Source organism: Phocoena phocoena, chromosome 18 (genome assembly GCF_963924675.1).
Source record: "Phocoena phocoena chromosome 18, mPhoPho1.1, whole genome shotgun sequence".
Taxonomy (NCBI): Eukaryota; Metazoa; Chordata; class Mammalia; order Artiodactyla; family Phocoenidae; genus Phocoena; species Phocoena phocoena.
The window spans coordinates 16,397,230-16,420,754 of record NC_089236.1 but is presented as its reverse complement, the minus strand read 5'-3'; the positions used below and the strand labels follow the sequence as shown (position 1 = coordinate 16,420,754).

Genomic DNA, 23,525 nt, shown 5'->3' with positions numbered 1-23,525 from the left:
TGGTCCCAGAGACGGGACAGAAGCCTTGGTGGGTATCCAGTGCTCCTGGGACGCCCTGACTCAATCCTGTGACTTCAGTACCGTTAAAGCACTTGGCACCTCTTTGATTTAAGAGGAAAATTTACGGGCTTCCCTGGTGGCGCAGTGGTTGAGAGTCTGCCTGCCGATGCAGGGAACACGGGCTCATGCCCCGGTCCGGGAAGATCCCACGTGCCGCGGAGCGGCTGGGCCCGTGAGCCATGGCCGCTGAGCCTGCGCGTCTGGAGCCTGTGCTCCGCAACGGGAGAGGCCGCAACAGTGAGAGGCCCGCGTACCGCAAAAAAAAAAAAAAAAGAGGAAAATTTACATCTCCTCATTTCCCCATGGAGGACACGAAGGACAGGAGTTTTAAAATTCTTATCAAAAATAAGGACAGCCAGGCACAGAAAGGAATAATAAGGTATGAACATCAGACAGTTGACAAAAGTCAGATCTGTGACATTTTCAACGAGGTCAAAGAATGTCATGAAATTTCCAAAACAAAATTAATATTAATTTTCTCTCTTTGTGAAATTATAATGTTACCTCTGGAAGGAGGGAGTGGGGTAGAGGCTGGGAGCATGTAGTTGAGCCCAGGGGTCATCGGAACAAATGAAGCAACGAGGATGAGGCGCCTGGAGCACGCAGGCAAACGGGTCCCCTGGCTCCACGTGTGGATTTCACCCTGGGATGAGGGCCATCTGCACAGTCTAAGCTTGTCACAGAGGTCCCTCAAGTCGTCAGAGTTTGTCCAGCGTTTCCCTAGCTGAGTACAATCAAGTTGGGAATGTGAGTGTTTGATTTTTATATAACAAATATAGGGTCTTCAAAGCAAGCACCCTGCCTGTCTGGATTTTTGTCTGTTCGTTTAATTACACTGTCTGAGATTCCTTCCTACATCACATCACCTCTAGACAGCATAAAGATGGCACCGTAGTTGAGACCATTCTGCTGAATTGCAAATGTCTTCCACGGCTCTGGGCAGCTCACTCCCCCACCACAGATCTCCAGCAGAGCCCCGTAAATCAGCATGTTCTAAACAGCTGAACCAGAAATAACCAAAGAGGATATTTAGACCAAATGGAGTGGGAGGCCAGGATGAAAGATTTAAACATGAGGAAAAACGTATGATGAAAGAAGGAAGAGAGATGAATTACGCAGAGCCCGTTTTTATATTACATGGGAAAGTGATATCTTTGCAAAAAGTCTTGCTAAAATCATGCCTGATACTAATTTTTTTTTAATTCTTCCACCCCTGTCCCATCAAATTAGTGTCTTCGGGGTCACTATAGCGTTAGCCTAATTAGAGCCAGTGACAGAGCCAAAGTCCAGTGACAACCTACAGAATTGGAGAAAATATTTGCAAATCATATATCTGATAAGGGCTTAATACCCAAAATATATAAAGAACTCATACAGCTCAATTAAAAAACAAGTAATTCAATTAAAAATGGCCAAAGAACCTGACACTTTTTCAAAGAGGATATACAAATGGCCAACAGGTACACGAAAAGGTGCTCAACATCACTAATCATTATGGAGACACAAATCAAAACAAGGAGATATTACAGCACGACTGTTAGAATGGCTATTAGCAAGAAGACAAGAGACAACAAATGCTGGTGAGGATATAGAGAAGAGGGAACTCTAGTGCACTGCCTGTAGGGACTGTAAATCGGTACAGCCACTATGGAAAGCAGCGTGGAGATTCCTTAAAAAATTAGAACTACGATATGATCCAGCAACTCTACCTCCAGGTATATATGCAAAGGAAATGAAATCACTATGTCACAGAGATACCTGCACCCCCATTTTCATGGTAGCATTATTTACAATAGCCAAGACATGGAAATAACCTAAGTGTCCATAGACAGAGGAGTGGATAGAGAAGACGTGGTGTGTATAACAGAATACTATCCATCATTTGCAACAACGGGAATGGAAATTTAGGGCATTGTGCTACGTGAAATAAGTCAGATAGAGAAAGACAAATACTGTATGATTACACTCATAAAATCTAAAAAACAAACAAAAAATGTTTTTAACTCACAAAAATAGAGATCAGATTTGTGGTTCCCAGAGTGGGAAGCGAAGGATGGGGGAGTTGGATGAAGGGTGATCCAAAGGTACAGACTTCCAGTTATAAGACGAATCAGTGCTGGGAACGCAACCTACCACATGATGACTCTACTGAACTCTGCTACACAGTACATGTGAAAGCTGCCAAGAGTAAGTCCTGAAAGTTCTTATCACAAGGGGAAGAAAACCGATTATTTTTTGTACCTGAATGAGAGATGGATGTTAACTAAAGCTATCATGGTAATCATTTCACAATACATGTATGTCAAGCCATCATGCTGTACACCTTAAACTTATACAGAGCTGTATATCAATTATATCTCAATAGAACTGGGGGGGGAAAGTACCTCCAAAAAGTAAATAAAAAATAAAATAGTCACTCCCTTGCAGCCTGGGGTAGTCATGTGACCCATTTTTGGCCAGTGAGGTATAAGCAGAAGTCTACTTACGTGGGATTTCTAGGGAAGCTATTATTTTGTTGATGAAAAAGGACAGACTCAACTGGCCCATCACTTTTTTATTTTAACAGATTTTTTTTTTTGAGAGGGAAACTCTAGGTTCACAGCAAAGTTGAACAGAAAGCAACAGAGTTCCCATAAGCTCCCTACCCTCACACATGAACACCTTCCCTACTATTAACACCCCTGCCCTAGAGGGGTATGTTTGTTACAGTTGATGAACATACACTGATACATCGTTATCAACCAAAGTCTATAGTTTACATTAGAATTCATTCTCGGTGTTATACATTCTATGGATTTTGACAAATACATAATGAGATGTATCCACCATTATAGTATCATACAGAATAGCTTCACTTCCCTAAAAATCCTCTGTGCTCTGCCTGTTCATCCCTCCTTCCCCTCTATCCCCTGGCAGTCACTGACCTTTTTACTGTCTTCATAGTTTTGCCTTTTCCAGAACCTCATAGAGTTGGAATCATACAGTAGGTAGCCTTTTCAGGTTGGCTTATTTCACTTAGTCATATACAGGTAAGGTTCCTCCATGTCTTTTCATGGCTTGATAGTTCTTTTCTTTTTAGAGCTGAATAATATTCCATTAACTGGATGTACCATAGTTTATCCATTCACTTATGGAAGGACATCTTGGTTGCTTCCGACTGGCAATTACGAACAAAGCTGCCATAAAACTCTCTGTGCAGGTTTTTGTGTGGACAAAAGTTTTCAGGTCTTTTGGGTAAAAAGCAAGGATCGCGAAGCCTAGATTGTGGCCCATCACATCTGCACTTTGCCTAGTGCCCCTCTTCCTGCCTGCAACTCAGGGGCAATGATGGAAGGAAGGGCAGCCATCCTGCCAATCCGAGCAGAGGTGCTCCAGGATAAGGAAGGAGCTGGAAGCTAGGGGGGACCTGGGACAGTAGCTTCGTTAAGTAGCTACACCAGCCCTGAATAATCCACACAACTCTTCTGTTACATGAGGAAAAACTGATCCTATTTTTGTTAAACTACTGTTCAGCCAAACACAGTCCTAACTGGTACAGAAGCCTTCGTGTTCCTGAAATCACTTGGAATGGGAAGCTTATGGACGATAGACTTGGTTCATAAAATACTGTCATCCTGGAAACAACTGTGCAGCTTCCTTTTTTTTTTTTCTTGATTTAAATTCCATCTAAATCTCGCATCTCTTGCCTTTGTTTAAAATAGGCTTTTCCCCCTCAGAGTGAACCTCAATGAACAGAGAAAGTGCATCGCCAGTGTTGGAGGTGGGAGAGGAGAGGGGAGTGGGACCCTCTTCCTTCTTCATTAAATACCCAGTTGGGAGCGTGAAAACACCATCTGAAATTCAGTACCTGCTGGGCAGAGGATGTGCGTTCTGAGGAGAGAATCCATTTGCTTTTATGCGACAGGGGTTTTTCTTTCCCTGTGAAAGTCCTATTATAAAAACAATCTGTCTCATTAAAGGATTCTGTTCTGCAAAAGAATGAATTCTCTGCACAGCTGCTCTTCCTTAGAAAAGGCCTAAGTACTGGAGGGAGGGTGATCCTGACACTTCTGCAGAATCTGCTTCTGGAGCCAGAAACAGCCCGGCCAAGGCAGAAGTCCACCCCGGGCTGGAGGCAAGACAAGGTCTCCGACCCCATCAGCGCTGCTCTGTGGTCCAGAGGCCACAGTGGCAAAATCCAAGGGAAGGAAAAGGCCTGAGGCCAGCTGGCTCATGTCAGGGAACGATTCTCTAAAACCCCAACCCTTTATCGTGTTCAGCAACTCTGAATTAAACTGGGCCCTTTTCAATATCTTTATTGTGTGGAGGTGGGTAATTTGATCGGGGAAGTCCCATTATAAAATATAGACGTATCGCTTCTCGGCCTTTTGGCTAAGATCAAGTGTAGTATCTGTTCTTATCAGTTTAAAATCTGATATGTTCTCTACCCGAGAACAACGAATTAAACGGATTTTTGGAGCAAGGAGTTGGAGTGAGAGCTTGCTTCGTCCACTCCACGCATCGACCTGGTATTGCAGTATTTCCAGGACTGGTGCACCCCTCCAGGGGAAATAACTGAACTTTACAAAGTAACAGAATGGTGATTACTAATCCACACACCTTATCAAGATAGTGACTGCTGTGTTCACCTCTGGAAGAGACCAGAGTGTAGAGCAGGGGTGGCCATACCGCAGCCCTATGTCTATGTGCTTCTATTCAGTCCCAGATGTAGCCCCTGAAGCAAGCATTAGGAAAAAGACATTAGGAATTGTATTAATATAAACCGTGTCTTTGGGAAGATCTAGCAAAATGATTTAAGCACAGTAGGCATTCCATAAGTGTTTGTAAAATGAATGACCTAAACTTACATTAAAGCATATTGGTTTTAAAAATAATAATAATAAATAAATAAATATATACGTGAGACAGATTATTTTTCTAATACACCATTATGCTTTGCCAAACTCTACTCTTCTGCTGGGTAGTAGGCTCCTTTAAAGGACATTTTAATCCCATTTAACACCTTTTCAATCACTGAATTATTAACATAGTCTCATCTCGGTTACCCAAGCCTTAGCCTTGTCCATTTGTAAATCTCAGTCCCATATTTGACTCACATCCTTCCCCAGCACCCCACGCTCGGCTCCTGGCTCCAGTGACTAGGACTCAGTGGTGTGCTGGGAGAGGTGAGACACCCTAACGCCCTTCTCAACTTGGAAGGGAGGGGAATCATGGATTTGTAGCTTCTGCTGACTCTTGTGCTGTAAATAGTCCCACCAGGTGGATTTCAAGCTGCCAAGGTGGCGTCAGTGAACGTGGCGCTGTCACAAGCTGATGGCCCCCGTGCAGCACTGCGTGGACAGAGGGATGAGCCTGGCCCACTTGTCCATTCCCTTTTCCTGGGCCTGCTCTTCTGGTCTTGAGGCAGGAGATAGATAGGCTCCAGGCTGAGCAGCTGGACTTTGTCCCCTGTGGACAGATACTCCAAAATAGCGGGAGCCAGAGAAGCTGAGCCCTGCCCAGAAAAGAGACAGAGACCACACATTTCTCACTCTCGAGGGGACCTTCCTGACTACACATACGCAGAGAGGCTCCTGGGAGGTCAAAAAAGGAGTGATGCCAACCTACCCATAGGCCTCTTTGCTGAAGTCCATCTTGGCTAAGAGATGCACACACACACATGGGAGGACCCGGAGATAACCAAATACGGACTCAGAGCCAGGCAAAGCAAGATGATTGGCCAAAGGAAATGCAGAAGAAATGCCCCGTATAAGTGATTCAAACCACCACGAGAGCGAGACTCTCTCTCTGCGCCCACGCGTGTGCGCCTATTCACACCTACTCTTTCTCCTCCTACGAAACACTTTACTTGTTTCACTAATTTCCGTCTCTTTGTGGAAATTTATTTCTACAAAGCTGATGGGCCAGGGCCTTGTCACTGGCCACTGGCCCCTGGTGGTCTAGTGGCTAGGATGCAACGCTCTCACTGCTGCTACCTGACTTCAATCTCTGCCCGGGGAACCAAAATCCTGCTTCAAGCCACTGCAGGCCGAGGCCGCCAGAGATCAGTATCAGAGCAGGGAGAAAGGTAGGAAAGACAAAGGACCTTTCCAACCTCAGCAATATCACGGTAGCAGCACCGAGGTCACTACCCCCCTTTTATTGGTCATTATCACCAATCTAACTTGTGGTCCCCAAGCCCTGCTGGCAGAGAACAAACACATCCCTAGGCACCTCCCTCAACCACTCACAGTGACCCTGTGGCCTGGCTGCCCCTAACTGGTGACTTCATACCATCAGGCATGTCCCTTTGGCCCACTCTGCAGCCTGGCAAGCCTACAGACTCCAGTGCTGTCTGGCCTCCTGGGCCCAAGCACCTGGGCAGATTACGCCTTCTATTTGTTCTAAAATGGGGACCTCAAGGGAGTAAGAGGGGCTCCCTCCAGGGCTCCTCCCTCTGTTCACACAGACCAGACCTGATCAGCAAACACTGTGGAAGAGCAGACATCCAGCCAGGATACAGGAGGACACCCTCTCCCACGCACCTGCCCCAACTACCCGCTCCTTCTCCAGCCTGGCTCAACACTCCCCAGAAAAGGTCACCTCTCACTCTCTCCCGTCAACCTTCTTTTATATTGGGAGGATGGATATTCGCAGCAAGTCCAGGGGGAGCTGCCTTGTCTGTTAGTGAGCCGCTTTCAGGACTTGGAACATGAAGTCCTTAGAGCCCTCGTGGGCTGTCACCAGAATTTGGGAAAAACAAAGCATGCAATTATTATTAATGTCCCTTGGAACGTTCTTTACAGCACACTAAAGGCTTTCGTGTACATTATCTCATTTGATCCTCACAACCAGTGGTCTTTAAACTGGGGTACATGTATCGCTGGGGGTCTCCGAAGCCTCTCCAAGAGGAACACTGTGCCTGGATGGTCTTGAGGGAATCAATTGTTAGCGCTCAGCTTTCCTCTCCCACAACTGATCTGCTGAACACGCCCTTTGGCGGAGCTATTACGAGGGTCCCCTTTCCCATGTCTCCTTCTCCTCCTTTACAAGAGAAAGTAATGCCTCTCACTCATCCCAAACCTTATATTTAATTTTTATTATAGATCACCACGTGCCTTTCAGCATATAACTCAGAAGGAGTCCAAAAGAACCGATCAATCTTGCAGTTATAAAATGCCTTCTGTTTCCATCAACTTATTTTTGTGAGCGAGATTACCAAACACCTCAACCCACACACATGAAAATTAGAATGCAACTGAAGCTAAACCCTACCCCATTTAGCAATAATATTCTTCCGCAACATGTCTTAATAACATTAAGAAATATATTTTCAGTAAAATCTGATTTATTTCATTATTTACCAAACTGTGTACTGTATGTTGTTTTGGTCAGTTGTGTTCTAACCAATAAATCATAACAATAACAATTCAAAAGAAATGTTTGTAATGGGCCTATGGTCACAGGAGATAAATTTTTTATATTTCAACTTACAGTCATATTTTTTGCTTCAGGGATGTACGTGAGGCTCATGGAGCACACGCTCAACTGCCTGCCTTACAGCCATGTCTGCTCCCCTGTGTATCATAAGTAGAGTTTCCCTTCCACAACAGACTCTCACTTTCCCAGACAACTTGCAGCTAAGTCATAGGCATATGACTAAGTCTGGCCAAAGAGAAATGAGGGAAGTTTGCCACGGGGTTCTGGAAAAGATTTTTCTCCCTGATAAAAAGAGTGCCATTTCCCTTCCTGCATTTGGATGGGTAAGAGGATGTGAAGCCTGGAGCCACTGCAGCCATCATATAACTATGAGGGAAAGCCAAGAGAACTGAAGCAAAGGCAAGCAGAGACCTGACATTATTCACCTTCTAAACCAATGCTGGAAACACCTTCCTCCAGATTCCCCATTATAATAAAAGACCAAAGCCTTGATGTTTATGTTATTTTTAGTCAGGAATTCTATTGTTTTCAGCCCAAACAAATTCTGATATTGTCTCTACTCTGTACAAAGGGCTTGGGATTTTTGGTACCTTGGAAGCCAGCAGAAGATTTTAAGAGTTTTAGCGGCAGAGTGGCCTGTCTTTGAGAGCCATTTGGAGAACTGGAGGAGAATGAAGGCAGGGGACCAGTTACAATCACTAGTCATGATAACTCCTACCTTCACATACAGAGCTTTCACTGAAATTTATTGTATTCTCTAACATGAGTGCTCAATTTTAACATTTTTATTAGTTAAACAACAGAGCAAGCTACTCAGCCAAATACTGCAGTCCACAGGTGAGTGGTCTGGGGGAAGTGAAGAGGGGACACGGGGCAACGCTGTAGCCCACAGCATGTGGTTTGCAAGGTTGCTCCATTCTTTGACTTTTCCCAGGTGGTGGGAAGAGAAAAGGGAGAAGCCAGAGCAAACATCATTTAGTAGAAACCCGGAAGTTGCGCACATCACTCCCACTCACATCCTATTGGCCCAAATTCAGTCACATGGCCATACACAGCTGCAAAGGAGGCTGGGAACTGTAGTTTAGAGCTGGAGGCCATGTGCCTGGCTAAAACTCACAGAGCTCCATTACTAAAAGGAAGAAGGAAAAATGGCTATCAGAAGGCATTTGGTTTCAAAAGTATCCACAGTATAATTTAAGGTGTTTGGGATTGGGCATCAGATTTCCTTAAAATTAGTCAATTATTTTAGGAGTAGAACAGGTGATATAAGACTCTGAGAGGTACATATTTGAAATAATTCTCATTTCATTGAATAAATATAATCATAGATTCAATGACATACAGATTGAATTGGCCTCTGAATGTAGAGCAGGTGTCAGGAAGGAAAAAGAAAAAAAAACAGTCTGGTGCAGGGTCGGCACCCGCAATAACCAGCAGAGGGGGACAAGGAATGTGAGCAGATCCACATACGATAATGCTCTCAATTTCTATCAATCCACGGTGACATAAAAAAGAAATGCCAGGAAAAGATATTCGCAAAATAGAACTGAATTCAAAAATGGTGCCCGTGGGACTTCCCTGGTGGTCCAGCGGTTAAGACTTCACACTCCCGATGCAGGGGGACCCGGGTTCAATCCCTGGTCAGGGAACTAGATCCTGCATGCTGCACCTAAGATCCAGTGCAGCCAAATAAATAAATTAATTTTTTTTAAAAAATGGTGCCTGTAGGTGTAAGAGACCCTATGGTGGGCACATTCCTCCACCAGGCATCTGACTCACCGAGCATTCACTGATATCTGAAATGGGTGGTCATTTGCCTGTGGCTTTAAAAATGGAAAAGAAGAAGAATATTTGAGCAGGAAATCCAGGCACAGCAATGACAGCTTGCTAAAGAGCTACTGCTTTACTTTCTATTCTCCCAGCTGCAAGAAATCATCAGCACATCAAGGAAAAACATCGAAAGAGCTGACGAGTTGTCTTGTAAGAGCAAAAAAACCCCACCATCTTTCCTGGCACAAATCAGCGCTCCACAGTGAAGCTTCAAGTCTGCTGGTGTCCAAGTTTTAAGTAAAGGATCTAATTTAACAGAAGAAGCAATCCCAGTGCTATTAAACCCAATTTAATATTTATTTATACCCAAAGGAGCAGGGACACTAAGTAGTTTCCTCTCCTTGAGGATATATTTATAAGAGTGTTTTGTAAATTATAAATCATCATGCAAATGCTATAGAGATGTATGCATACATCCCACATATATATGAATGTGTATTAATACTCCCCAGGAGCACCGAGAAGTTTCCTCCACTTGAAGGGTCTCTGAGATATTATATATAATGATGCTTTATAAATGCTGAAGCACAACACACATGTAAGAAGCTGGTAGTATTTTATTTGATTTTTTTTAAATCAAGGCAGGCAGTATATCCTACATGGGGCCTCGGCACCCAGACCTACCCATCAGAGGCATCAGGCAAGAAAGTGACAGACAGACGTAGCAACAAAGCCAACGGCCACACAGCAAGGACTCTGAGAACCTTATGGAAGTCTTTTGCCATTTTGATAAATAAGACTCTTAAATCCAACCTAAGCAGCTATGATTTGTTCCTTTTTCGTGCTCTGACAGGCTGAAGGAAAGGATAATAAGGCTTTCTTTCCTTCTCTGTTTAATGAGGTATTACATTTACCCCCAAATTTAAGTGAACAACTAATAAAACATCTAGCATCTTGCAGACTCCTGGAGATCAAAGGCAAATTGAAAAATCCAAGCTAATCATGTTTAGCAACATACTGTCTATTATCTTCCTTTCCATGTACAGACCAGGGGCTCCCTCCCCCACCACCAAAGCTGTGAGTGAAATAAAAGAGAAGGAAGCAAGTCTAGAAGATATGTAATAAAGCAGACTGTCACCAGAAGTGACAGAGATAGAGATGAAAAAAGGAGTGTAGGTTCAAAGCATCACCATAAACAGTCTTTTACACAAAAACAATTACAATAAAAATCTCCAAGTAACAAAAAAAGAGATCAACCCCAGCCAGCAGTCCATTCCTCTGAAGCAACATTAAAGACAATCAAATTCAGGTGCAACCAAGACTGTGAATCATCCCTTGGAGTTGCCCTGCCAGCACTTGCCCCGAACTCTATCACACTTCACTGCTGCACACTCTATTTTCAAGGACTCCACAAAGGCAGCTTGCCTTGGGAGGCTCACTGAAGCCAGCTGGCCCTTCACGTTGCCTGACTACACACGGCCAAATTGCCACACAGACTCCGGCCTCCTCGGCCTTCCATTTGGGATCATCAAGAAGACCCTGCCTTCAACATCTAAATGTTTGACTTTCGTCCGATCTAAACTCTCACACTATACCCTGGGACTCCTAAACCCTTCCCAGAGCTGATTTGGCCTTCGAGTCATACTTGGAGCTTGGACCAGCAGTTCAAAGCCACAACCATTCAGTTCAGCCGGAACACCACCTTGGCTCATTAGCAACTGTGCAATTATCTGACATGTTATTGCATTCTGCCTTTATCTTATACAAACTACTGGAAAGTAAGAATTTAATTGTTGATGTTAGTGCCATAGGAATGACCTTCACCAGTACCAATGTTGGGGGCTTTTCCTTCAGCCTCACTGCCTCCACCCACCCTGGTTACTAAGGATCCATTTTTCTGTTTAGGGGCCCTGACAAGTGTCCTAGGCCATTAGAAAAGGGGTGGTCACATAGGAGCCGCATCTCAGGGCCAGAGCAGGCATTCTGTCCACCGCCTCTGCCCAAACATTGATGGAAAGAATTATTACTCTTCCCCCAGCACAAGGGGCATGCAGGGCTCCCTCAAAGTCAGTAGCCTATGTGGAGAGGGATAGGAACACATGCAAATTCCCTGTACTTTCTGCTCAATTTTGCTGTGAACCTAAGATGCTTTAAAGAAACCGAGTTTATTAATTTCTTAAAAAGTCAGTGGAGGGCTTCCCTGGTGGCGCAGTGGTTGAGAGTCCACCTGCTGATGCAGGGGACACGGGTTCGTGCCCCGGTCCGGGAAGATCCCACATGCTGCGGAGCAGCTGGGCCCATGAGCCATGGCCGCTGAGCCTGCGCGTCTGGAGCCTGTGCTCCGCAACGGGAGAGGCCACAACAGTGAGAGGCCCGCGTACCGCAAAAAAAAAAAAAATTCAGTGGAAGGTCTATAGGCATTGGCTTGCCTGCCCACATGGCTTCCTGGTGTCCACAGTGCACCAGGGCTGGGTCACACCCCCTCCCCCGATGCTGGCCACTTCCTCTCCTCCTCTCCTGTTCCATAGGTTTGCTCCCTCCCACCCAGACCCCACAGATCCTCAAATCTATGCCTCTGTGGTAGGCAGAAAAATGGCTCCCAAAGACGTCCTCATTGCTGGACTCTGAATACATTAGGTTACATGCGTGGGGGAACTAAGGAGGAGTTGCAGGAGGAGTTAAGGTTGCAAATCAACTGACCTTAATACTGGGGTGAGCCCAATATTATCACAAAAGTCCTCACAAGTACAAGAAGAAGGCAGAAGAGAATCAGAGAAAGAGATGTGACAACAAAAGCAACATCAGAGATACACTATGTTGCTGTCTTTGAAGATGGAAGAATTGGCCATAAGTAAACAGATAAGGGGCTTCCCTGGTGGCACAGTGGTTGAGAGTCCACCTGCCGATGCAGGGGACACAGGTTTGTGCCCCGGTCCGGGAGGATCCCACATGTGGCGGAGCGGCTGGGCCTGTGAGCCATGGCTGCTGAGCTTGTGCGTCCAGAGCCTGTGCTCCACAACGGGAGAGGCCACAACAATGAGAGGCCCATGTGGCGCAAAAAAAAAAAAAAAAAAAAGATAAGGACAGTATCTAGAAGCTGGAAAGGCAAGAAAACAGATTCTCCCCTACAGCCTTCAGAAAAGAATGCAGCTCTGCCAACATCTTAATTTTAGCCCATCTTAATTTTAGTCTGTAATTTCAGGCTTCTGAATCACAGAACTATAATAAATTTGCATTGTTTCAAGCCACTAAATTTGTGGTTATTTGTGACAGCCTCAATAGGAAACTAGCACATCATTTTTCAGCCACTTCTTCCCCCTTTGCTCTCCAATGATAATAATCCTTCTACCTGAACAATGTACATCCTTCTCACGAACTGGATGGGGGATGCAGGCGGGGCACAGTGATTAATACTTCAAGGGATTCTCTTGGCTCTCTAGAGATATGAAGTGCAAGCATCATAAGTATTACACGCTTGGAAGATCTGGCACGCCACAACTGGTGAATAAAGATTTACTTCAGGGCTTCCCTGGTGGCGCAGTGGTTAAGAATCTGCCTGCCAATGCAGGGGACATGGGTTCAAGCCCTGGTCCGGGAAGATGCCACATGCCGCGGAGCAACTAAGCCCGTGCACCACAACTACTGAGCCTGCCCTCTAGAGCCCGCGAGCCACAACTACTGAAGCCCACACGCCTAGAGCCCATGCTCCGCAACAAGAGAAGGCACCGCAGTGAGAAGCCCGCTCGCGGCAACTAGAGAAAGCCTGCACGCAGCAATGAAGACCCAATGCAGCCAAAAATAAATAAATTAAATAAATAAATTTTTAAAAAAAGATTCACTTCAAACCAGGTGTCTCAGTCAAATGCTTATACAATCAAATACACAGCAAGGCTATGTATTTTCTTAATGCTTATTATTGATATAAACTCTTAATCAATTAAATAGATGTATACTTAACTCTCTCTCTCTCTCAGCCCAAAAGCCAGCTTAATGAAGATATACTAGAAGCATTCCCATGAACGTCAGAAACAAGATGACAAGGTCATCCACTATCACCTCAATTATTTATTTTACCTTGTTCTGGGGTACTAGCCAATGCAATCAACCAGTAGGAAAAAAAACTGGATGTATAAAAATTGGAATGGCAAAGACAAAATTATACTTATTTTCAGAGTATAAGATTGTTCACATGAAAAAACTAAGAGAACCAAAACTATTATAAACAAACAAAAAAGAATTCATGAGTTCTGGTCCAACGTGGCAACACAGGAAGCTCCCGAACTCACCTCCTCTGACAGACACACCAAATCTATAGCTACACATTGAACAATTCTCTCTGAAAGAAATCCAGAAACTAGCTGAGTGACTCCTACACATTGGGCAACTGAGGAAAAAACCACATCAAAACGAGTAGGAAAAGCTGAGACACACTCTCACCATAAACCCTACCCTGGCAGAGAAACATATAACTGGGAGGAAATTCACAACCCCAGATTCTCCCTGAGGAGTCTGAACCCAACATCTAGTGCCCCAACTTCCACCTGACTTCCACCTGCGCGACAGGCCCCCAAACATCTCACTCTGAAAGCCACTGAGGAACGCATCCATGACAACCACAAGATGACGCAAACAAAGACACAGTTCTTAAAAGGTTCCTGAGGATTCGCAATGGCTGTGCCCCCAGGGATCAGTCCAGAGGCAGTAGACACACACGCCCATCTTTAAATCTGTCCCTGAAAGAGGCCTATCTGCATACTTTAAAAGCTGCTACCTGAAGGTCAGGCTTCTAATTCAGCACACATCTAGGAATAGACTGCAGTTCTCCCTGCAGACCAGGGAAGCCAGCAGGTGCCATCTTCACACTTTCCCTCTGCCCTGCTCCAAGTCGTTGGTGTCTCCTTGAAAGGACCTGTGCACATGTCTGGGGCCCTGGCTTTTGGAGATGCTGCCCCAAGGACACAAATCTTTATAACCTTGGTCTGGTGGCCAGAGGGGCTCGAGTTCCAGGTTCCACAGAACTGTAGCAAAACAAAGAAACACTTCTTAACCAGGTATCCCTCTCAGGACACAGCAGAGAAAAATGCCCAGCCTCACTCTTTCCCTGAGAGACGTTCACCTGCATACTTTAAAAGTAGCTGCTTGGGGGTACAGTATCCAATGAGCCTGCATCAAGATGCTTACTGAAATCCTCCCCTCTGGGACACTGGCAGGTCTTGGCACACACTCAACTACTGGGAGTCGTTAAGAACAAAGAGGGTGGCCCGGACAAACACAAAGATTTGAGAAACAACAAAGAGCTAGGGCCAGTCTAAACGATAAGTTTCATTTTCTCCACAAGACCACTCCATCAAGACTGGGAAAGGTGGCTGCCTGATCTAAAGCACAGAAACCAATACAGAGAGTCAAGGAAAATAAAGAAACAGAGGAGTACGTACCAAACAAAAAGCAAAACAAAATGTCAGGAAAAAACCTTAATGAAATGGAGCTAAGTGATTTATCTGATAAAGAGTTCAAAATAATGGTCATAAAGATACTCACCAAGGTCAGGAGAACAATGAATGAACAAAGTAAGAATTTCAAAAAAGAGATAGAAAATACGAAAGTACCAAACAGAGATCACAGAGCTAAAGACTATAATGATTGAACTGAAAAGTTCAACAATAGAGGGGTTCCACATCAGAGTGGATCAAGTGAAAGAAAGGATCAGCAAACTTGAAGAGAGGGCAATGAAATCTATTTAATCAGAGGAGCAAACAGAAAAGAGAATGAAAAAGAGTATAAATTGCTTAAGAGACTTATGGGACACCATCAAATGGACCAGTATTTGCATTATAGGGGTTCCAGAAGGAGAAGAGAGAGAAAAGGGGGCAGAAAGCTTATTCAGAGAAATAATGGCTCAAAACATGCACAACATGGAGAAAGAAACAGATATCCAGATTCAGGAAACATGGAGAGTTTTAAATAAGATGAATCCAGACATATATACACTACCAAACGTAAAAGAGATAGCTAGTGGGAAGCAGCTGCATAGCACAGGGAGGTCAGCTCAGTGGTTTGTGACCACCTAGAGAGGTGGGATAGGGAGGGTGGGAGGGAGGGAGACGCAAGAGGGAAGAGATATGGGGACATATGTATATGTATAACTGATCCACTTTGTTATAAAGCAGAAACTAACACACCACTGTAAAGCAATTATACTCCAATAAAGATGTTCAAAAAAAAAAAAGTAGCAAGAGAAAAACAATTATGGACAAGGGCATCCTAATAAGATTATCAGTAGATTTCTTCAGCAGAAACTTTATAGGCCAGGAGGGAGTGGCAATATACTCAAAGTTCTGAAAGAAGAAACTGTGAACCAAGAATACTCTACCCAGCAAATCTGTCCTTCAGAATTGAAGGCGAAATTGAGGTTTCTAGAAAAGCAAAAGCTGAAGGAATTCATCACCACAAGACCTGACTTACAAGAAATGTCAAAGGGATTCCTTCAAGCTGAAACAAAGGATACTAATTAGTAACAGGAAAACATATAAAGGTATATAATCTCACTGGTAAAGGGAAAAATATAAATTCAGAATAATGTAATGGTGGTGAGCAAATCACTTTTAAATCTAGTATGAAGGTTAAAAGACAAAAGTAGTAAAAATAACTATAACTTCAAGAATTTGTTAAAGGATATCCAAAGTATAAAGATGTAAACTGTGATGTCAAAAACATAAAACATGAGGCTGGGGGCAAGAGTAAAAATATAGAGCTTTAGTATGCATTTGAACTTAAGTTGTTATCAGCTTAAAATAGGTTGTCATAAATAAGACATTTTACATAAGCCTCATAATAACCAGGAAGCAAGAACCTATAATAGTTACACAAAAGAGAAAAAGAAAGGAATCTAAGCGTACCACTACAGAAAACTATCAAATCACAAAGGAAGAGACAAAGAAGAAAGGAACAAAGAAATTACAAACCAGAAAACCATTAACAAAATGGCAATAGTAAGCCAATTCCTACCAATCATTACTTTAAATGTAAATGAACTAAATTCTCCCATCAAAAGATATAGTGGCTAATGCATTAAAAATTTTTTTAAAAAGCCCAAGCTCCAACTACATGCCACCAACCAGAGATTCACCTCAGCTTTAAGGACACACAGACTGAAAGTGAAGGGATGGAAAAGAATATTCCATGCAAATGGAAACCAAAAGAAAGCTGAGGATATTATATATATATCAGACAAAATAGACTTTAAGAAAAAGACTGTAATAAGAGACAGAAAAGGTAATTCTGTAATGATAAAGGGGTCAATCCAACAAGAGGATATAAAATTTATAAATATTTATGCACCCAACATAGGAGCACCTAAATTTATAAAGCAAACATTAACAGATCTAAGGGAAGAAATAGACAGTTATGCATAACAGTAGGGGACTTCAATACCCCATTTCCAAAAATAGATAGATCACCCAGGCAGATTGAGTTGTATGAGTTCTTTATATATTTTGGATATTAACCCCTTAACAGATATATAATTTTCAAATATTTTCTCCCATTCAGTAGACTGCATTTTCATTTTGTTGATGATTTCCTTAGCTGTGTAGAAGCTTTTTAGTTTGATGTAGTCCCACTTGTTTATTTTTGCTTTTGTTGCTTGTTGTTCTGGTGTTGTATCAAAAAAAATCATCACCAAGACGATGTCAAGGAGCTTACCCTAGAGTTTTATGGTTTCAGGTCTGACGTTCAAGTATCTAATCCATTTTGAGTTAACTTTTGTGTATGGTGTAAGATAGGGGTCCAGTCATACAACTTAATAGCAGTAATCAATAAGGAAGCATTGGACTTAAACTGCACATGTGACCAGATGGATTTAACACACGCTTACAAAACATTGCAACCAAAAGCAGCAGAATATACATCCTTCTCAAGCACACATGAAACAATCTCCAGAACAGATCACATGTTTCAGGATACAAAAATCAATATACAGTTGCATTCCTACACAAATAATAACAAACTATCAGAAAGAAGACTTAAGAAAACAGTTCTATTTACAAGTGCATCAAAAAGAATACTTAAAAATAAATTTCACCAAGGAGATGAAAAATCTGTACACTGAAAAACTAAGTCATTGCTGAAAGAAATTGAGGAAGACACAAATGAATGGAAAGATATTCTGAACTCATGGATTGGAAGAATTTGTTAAAATGTCCGTATTACCCAAAGCAATCTACATCTTCAATGCAATCTCTAACAAAATTCCAATGTTTTTTTTTTCACATAAATAGAAAAAACAATTCTAAAATTTGTATGGAACTACAAAAGACCCCCACATAGCCAAGAAATCTTGAGGACAAAGCCAAAAGCTTCTCACTTCCTGACTTGAAACTATATTACAAAGCTATAGTGATCAATGGTATTGGCATAAAAATAACACATAGATCAAAGAAACAGAGAGTCCAGAAATAAACCCACACATATATGGTCAATTAATTTTCAACAAAGGAGACAAGAATATACAATGGGGAAAGGATAGTCTCTTCAATAAATGGTGCTGGGAAAACTGGACACCCATGTGCAAAAGAATGAAACTGGACCCCTATCTTACACCATACACAAAAGTCAACTCAAAATGGATTAGAGACTTGAATGTCAGGCCTGAAACCATAAAACTCTAGGGTAAGCTCCTTGACATTGGTCTTGGCAATGATTTTTTTGGATACAACAGCAGAGCAACAAAAGCAAAAATAAACAAGTGGGACTACATCAAACTAAAAAGCTTCTACACAGCTAAGGAAACCATCAACAAAATGAAAATGCAGTCTACTCTGACTGAGAGAATATGTTTCCACAAAAGAAAAAAAAAGTATAACCTTGAATTAATTAAAATTATTGAAGAACAATTAAAGTGTTTTGAAAAGATTTTTAAAAATGCAGTCTACTGAATGAGAGAAAATATTTGCAAATTATATATCTCTGATAAGGGGTTAATACCCAAAATATATAAAGAACACATATAACCCAATAGCAAAAAAAATCTGATTTTAAAACAAGCAGAGAAACTTAATAGACATTTTTCCAAAGAAGACATACAAATGGCCAACAAGTACATGAAAAAGTGCTCAACACCACTAATCACCCTGAAAATGCAAATCAAAACCATAATGAGATATCACCTCATACCTGTTAGAATGGCTGCTATCAAAAAGACAAGAAATAACAAGTGTTGGTTAGGATACAAATAAAAGGTAACCCTTGTACACTATTAGTAAGAATGTAAATTATCAGCCACTATGGAAAACAGTAGAGTGGTTCCTCAAAAAATTAAAAATAGAACTACCACATGATCCAGCAATTCCACTTCTGAGTATTTATCCAAAGGAAAAAAAATTACTATCTCAAAATGATATCTGCACCCCCATGTTCACTGCAGCATTTATAACAACCAAGACGTGGAAAGAACCTGTCCATCAACAGATGAATGGATAAAGAAAATGTGGTATATATAAATACATACAATGGAATATTATTCAGCCATAAAATGAATAAATATTGCCATTTGCAACAACATGGATGCAACTTGAGGGCGTTATGCTAAGTGAAATAAGTCAGAGGAATACAAATGCCATCTGATCTCACTTATTTGTGGAATCTAAAAGAAAAAAAAACCCAAATGCAGAAAAAGAGAACAGATTGGTGGTTGGCAGAGGCAGGAATGGGGGCTAGGGGAAATGGGTGAAAGGGGTTAAAAGGTAGACTTCCAGTTATAAGGTAAATAAGTTCTGCAGAGGTAATGTATAGCATGGTGACTGAAGTTAACAATATTATATATTTGTAAGCTGCCAAGAGACTATATCTTAAAATCTCATCACAAGGAAAAAAAATTGTAACTGTGATATTGTGAATTATAAGAAGTAAGTGTTTGGTCATTCAAATGATCAAAGTATATTTCTCATATACATTTGGTCTTTGCCCTTGGTTTCTGGCTCACAACTCCTAAAACCCTTAAAATTTCCTGAGATTAGAGCAATGGGGGCATCTTTTATTATAATATTTAGTCTCTTTTCCTCAGGTCCTAAAATTACTTCAGAGCCACAAAGGTGAAATGGGTGTCATGTTATTCATAACAATCCCCTTTCCACCACAATGGTGTTTATGTTAATGAGGTGACTTTTGCAAAGCACTGAAGGATGGGACTGGTGGCCTGGGAAACCCAACTTTAAACAGACAGATGGAACTTTCGGTCTCACCCCCTGATTTCCAGAGATGGGAGAGGGGCTGAAGGTTGAATCAACCACCAATGACCAGTGATTTTATCAATCATGCCTATGTAATAAGGCCTCCAGAAAAACCCAAAAGGAGGGGGTTCGAAGAGCTTCCAGTTTGGGGAACCAGACTGCTTCCATGTGCCACCATGCCAGCACCAGATTCCACCAAGACAGAACCTCTTTTGTTCAGGACTTCGCTCTATGTATCTCTTCATCTGGCTGTTGATTCGTGTCCTTTAACATCCTTTGTAATAAGTCAGTAATCTAGTGAGTAAACAGGTTTCCTGAGTTTCTGTGAGCTGCTCTAGCAAATTAATTGAACCCAAGGAGGGGGCTGTGGGAACCTCCTATCTGTAGCTGGTCGATCAGAAGCACAGGTAACAACCTGGGCTTGTGACTGGCATCTGAAGTGGAGGGTGGCCTTGTGGGAGTGAGCCCTTAACCTGTGGAATCTGATTCTATCTCCAGGTAGATAGTGTCAGAACTGTGTTAAACTGTAGGATATCCAGCTGGTGTCAGAGAACTGCTTGCTTGCTGGTGGTGTGGAAACACCCCCCCACACACACACGCACACATTGGAAATTAGGTGCAAAACCTTTCAGTAACTATGTGAGGTGACAGATGTTAACTAAACTTACTGTGGTGATCATTTCACAATATATACATATCAAAACATTACGTTGGGGGCTTCCCTGGTGGCGCAGTGGTTGAGAGTCTACCTGCCGATGCAGGGGACGTGGGTTCATGCCCCGGTCCGGGAGAATCCCACATGCCACGGAGCAGCTGGGCCCATGAGCCATGGCCACTGGGGCTGTGCATCCGAAGCCTGAGCTCCGCAACGGGAGAGGCCACAACAGTGAGAGGCCCGCGTACCGCAAAAAAAAAAAAGGAAAAACATTATGTTGTACATCTTAAACTATACAGTGTTCTACATCTACTGTATCTCAATAAAACTGGAAAAAAAGAATTAAGTAAGGTATCTGGCTACAATATTAACATACAGAAATCAATAGCCTTCATGTATGCAAACCATCAATAATTAGAAGAAAAAAAAGGAAGAAAAGATCCTGTTTCTCATAGCAATAACTTAAAAATCCCTAAGAATAAACTTAAGGGGAAAATTATAAGATATGTATAAAGAAAACTTTAAATCACTGCTTAGGGACAGAAAAGACTTTGGCAAATGGAAATTCCTACCATATTCTTGGATAGAAAGTCTCTATAACATAAATATATTATCAGTTCTTCCTATGTTAGTGCATAAATTTAATGTGATTTCATTTAAATAGCAATAAGATTTTTTAATGGACCAGTTGATTCTAAGTTTATATGGAAGAACAAACAAATAAGAGTAACCAGGAAAATAATGAGGCGGAACCATCCCTATCAGATATTTAAACATAAACCTAGTAATGAAAATAAAAACAAAAATAATGAGACCTACTTAAACTTAAAAGCTTCTGCACAGCAAAGGAAACCATAAACAAAATGAAAAGACAACCCACAGAATGGGAGAAAACATTTGCAAACGGTACAACTGAGAAGGGATTAATCTCCAAAATATACAAACAGCTCATGCAGCTCTATATCAAAAAAACATAAGCAAAAATGGGCAGGAGATCTAAATAGACATTTCTCCAAAGAAGACATACAGATGGCTAAAAAGCATGTGAAATGATGCTCAACATCACTAATTACTAGAGAAATGCAAATCAAAACTACAATGAGGTATCACCTCACACCAGTCAGAATGGCCATCATCAAAAAGTCTGCAAACAATAAATGCTGGAGAGGGTGTGGAGAAAAGGGAACCCTCATACACTGTTGGTGGGAACGTAAATTGGTACAGCTACTATGGAGAACAGTATGGAGGTTCCTTTAGAAACTAAAATAGAGCTACTATATGATCCAGCAATCCCAATTCTGGGCATATCTGGAGAAAACCATAATTCAAAAAGATACATGCACTCCAATGTTCACTGCAGCACTATTTACTATAGCCAAGACATGGAAGCAACCTAAGTGTCCATCAGCACATGAATGGATAAAGAAGATGTTGTACATATATACAGTGGAATACTACTCAGCCATAAAAAAGAATGAAATAATGCCATTTGCAGCAACATGGATGGACCTAGAGATTATCATACTAAGTTAGACAGAGAAAGACAAATATCATATGACATCACTTATATGTGGAATCTGAAAAAAATGATACAAATGAACTTATTTACAAAACAGACACAGACTTCAGAGACTTCTAAAACAAACTTATGGTTACCAAAGGGGAAAGGTGGTGGGGAGGGATAAATTAGGAGTTTGGGATTGACATACACACACTACTATATATAAAATAGATAATCAACAAGGACCTACTGTATAGCACAGGGAACTCTACTCAATATTCAGTAATAATCTATATGAAAAAAGAATCTGAAAAATAATGGATATATGTGTATGTATAACTGAATCATTTAGCTGTACCCCTGAAACTAACACAACATTGTAAATCAACTATACACCAATATAAGATAAAAATTAAATTAAAAATAAAAATAGGTAATTTCCTGGCGGTCCAGTGGTTAGGTCTCTGAGCTTCCACTGCAGGGGGCACGGGTTTGATCCCTGGTCAAGGACCTAAGATCCCACATGCCACGTGGCACGGCCAAAAAAAACTTAAAAAATTAAAATTTAAAAAAAAAAAAAACATAAACGTACTCAACAGTGTGGACCTAGTACATAAATAACCGTACAGGTCAAAGACAGAACTGAAATGAACCCAGATACACAGAGGAAATTATTATAATAAGATTTTCAAATCAGTGTGGAAAAGATAATGGTAAATTAACTGGGTGGTCATATGGAAAAAAAAATTGGGACCATGTGTTATACCTTACACCAGAAAAAAATTCCAGGTGGTTAAAATATTTAAATGTAAAAAATAAAATTATAAAGCAGAAGAAATCATAGGAGAATTCTTTTATAGTCTCAGAGCAAGGAAGGCCCAAGTATGGTACCGAAAAGGAAAAGCAGACAAATTTTGTTACGTAAAACTTGAGATTTTTCGAGACAAGTATCATCATAAGCAATGTTAAATCCAAATGTCAAACTGTGGGGAGGGCCAGGAACCATCTGTAGTTTATATCTCAAAGAGCTGATTTTACTCATATACAAAGAACTCCTATACATCAATAAGAAAAATTAACAGAGCAAAAGAATATGATGAAACATAAGAAAATGTGCCAAATGCAGGTGGGATTAATGTTGCTAATCAATTGACCTTAGAATTGGGGTGAACCCAGCTCATCACAAGGATTCTTTTTTTTTTTTTTTTCTGGTACGTGAGCCTCTTACTGTTGTGGCCTCTCCCGTTGCGGAGCACAGGCTCTGGACGCACAGGCTCAGTGGCCATGGCTCACAGGCCTAGCCGCTCTGCGGCATGTGGGATCTTCCCGGACCGGGGCGCGAACCCGTGTCCCCTGCATCAGCAGGTGGACTCTCAAGCACTGTGCCACCAGGGAAGCCCAAGTATTCTTAAAATTATAAGGAGGAGGCAGAGAGGTTCAGAGAAAAAGACAAAACCATAGACAAAGGGTCAGAAATGTGCATTCATAATAAAAGAGACGCATTCATAAAAAAAGAAATCCAGAAAGGTCCCCATCAGCCCACAGGTCATACTAGCATATGAACACGTCCTTTTTGGCACCTGACACTACAAGAACTTGGGTGGTCAGAGAGAAATAAGGCTTGAAATGTCCTAAGCCCAAAGCTTGTCTCGGGAAAATCCTTCCAAACCCCAGACATGTAAAAATGTGAGCAGAGAATTCAGTTCTCATAGGGGCCTTGTCCAGAATATGCTCAATAATACAATTATAAACATGCCACGCATTATTATTTTTATTTCCATGGGAATTACATGGAACAGAATTTATTAGTATGCCTGGGTCCATAAAACACAAACCTATAGTAATTTAACACAAATATTTTATACTTCAGTATATGAAGTCACATGTTTTGTGT

The 23,525-nt window shown here is 41.8% G+C and overlaps 1 non-coding gene across 1 annotated transcript; it reads left to right on the top strand.

Annotated features, from left to right (window-relative positions):
- The first annotated feature begins 4,411 nt into the window (after window positions 1–4,411).
- Window positions 4,412–4,602, top strand: LOC136137923 (U2 spliceosomal RNA). The gene has a single exon (XR_010656778.1). It is a non-coding gene; the product is annotated as a U2 spliceosomal RNA (small nuclear RNA).
- The last annotated feature ends 18,923 nt before the right edge of the window (window positions 4,603–23,525 follow it).